Here is a 2,212-nt window from a genome sequence, read left to right as displayed (position 1 = left end):
TTTTTCTAAATATATATATACTTAAAATTTGCTTTAAAATTATTGATTATTTATTATTGGATTTATATTATCTAGTATCTCTCTTGTGAGAGAGATGTTTAAGAGAAAGTTCTTGAATATCCTTAATAAGCAAAATTAATTACTATACTTTATAAATAATTTTTAAAAAAATTAAAATATAAGTTTAATGGCATTTAGTTAAGAAAAGATGCAGGTGAAAGATGCATAAAAATTTTTTTTGCGTACTAATCGCCACACCCAACTAATCTTTTCTATAATTATCATCGTTTTTTTACCTTGAAAATACTGGATTAATTAGGTCATTTTTAAGGAAAATAAACATTCGGCAAGGATTAATTATAATTATAAACAAACAAATAATTATATTAAAAATTAATTGTTAATAAAGTTCCATTTTAAACGTTTCAAATTAATTTAAACACCTGAAAAATTTCAAGGACCATCTTGTAGAGACATTAAATCATTAAATGTATGTAAGATGGACTTTTTCCAAATTTCTTCTTCCACGAATGATCTTTACATTCCATAATACCAGTTTATGAATTAATTAAACAATGGTTTCATAACAGTTCCAGCTTATAAAACTTTTTAATTTTTAAATTATTTTTATTAAAAATTACATTTAAATTAGTTTATATACATTTAACTTATTCATTCGGCTTGGCATTACTCTTTATAATAATGTATTTTTGTAAGAGAATTTTTAAAGTTTTAATATATTAAATTTTAATATACTAAAGTGTATATGAAGAATGTTTATTTGATTTATTATTTATTTTTAATCTTCAATGATTTTAAGTTAATTTATTAAATAAAGAGTTGAAACATTTAACGACTTTCTTTTACTACTTCTCATTATGTTTATTTGTGAAAAATATACATACGTAAATCCATATATGTTTAAGTGTGTGTGTGTATGTTAGATAAATGTTCTTACTGTTCAACATATCCGCACAAAATTTAGCATAGATATTCTTTTACACCCTAGAAAACCCTAAAGTCTACTCTCTTAATTTTAGCTCGAGCAGTTTTTTGTGTTTTCAGTTTCGTTATTGCAAACACTGAGGTCAATAAATGTACATTTTAGTTACTAAGACCTTTGACCTTATATCACTCATTTCCGACACAATCCCACACCCCCTGAAAAGCCCGAGCAATACCGGAAACACGCATTAATTAATCTATAAATACAAAAGAGTGCTTCGTAATATCGTTATTTTATTTTTAAATTTTCTTTTACTATTATTCCTCCTTTTTTATACCGTAAAAAAGTCAAACCCTGATGCTATTTCGTAACAAAATTCGAAAAAAAAAACAATTCATTCAATGGCTACAAAATCCCTAATTACTAGCTAAATAAATAAATTCATAATACTACTTTACAGTAATATATTTTAGATAAATTTATATAAAAATAATAAATAATTTTAATTCTCTAACTAATTCTACCACCGAAAAAATTAAATAAATTATATTTTAGTTATTCAGCGAATTTTCAAGTAATTAGATAGAAAGAATAGAAGAGTAAAGAATTATCGAACTGATTAATTTGTTAATTTAATCATGAAACAATTCTATTTATTTAATTATTCGTTAATTTCCAATGATTTTTTTTTAAAATAAGCAATTTTTTGGTCGCGTAATTAGGATTTTTTTTTCACATTAAAGTCATCGAAACTGTAACATATGTATACATTATTACGTAACAGACCGTTGACTTATTATTAATCAATTACTAAAATAAAAATACCGTGTGAAACCGTTAAATTTTTTATCCAATAATCTTCGTTTATTTAATTTAAATATTTTAAAAATGATAATAATTAATTAGTTTAAATTTTTTTTTAATTTTTAAAAACTATAGAATATAATGTAGTTTTTATTTTAAATACGGTATTTATCGATCGTATATTTTTTTATATTGATAATTATTCATCCGAAAAAAGAAAAAGGTATTAAAATATGCATAAATTAAATGCGATAAATAATTTTAATAGCTATGAATAGAATTGATAACATGCCAATGAATTTAAATTGTAAAACTGGAAAAATTCATTAAGTCATAAAACATGTGTTGTACACGTGATAGAAACGTATAAATAGACACCTGTTAACGTTTTTTTTACACTCCTAAAATGTATTCTTTTTTTCATAAAAATAAATTCATATATTAATAAAACAAATAAAAATT

The sequence above is a fragment of the Centruroides sculpturatus genome, unplaced genomic scaffold (genome assembly GCF_000671375.1).
Source record: "Centruroides sculpturatus isolate CEXI.00-Female unplaced genomic scaffold, Cexi_2.0 scaffold491, whole genome shotgun sequence".
Lineage (NCBI taxonomy): Eukaryota > Metazoa > Arthropoda > Arachnida > Scorpiones > Buthidae > Centruroides > Centruroides sculpturatus.
This window is presented reverse-complemented; position numbering follows the sequence as displayed.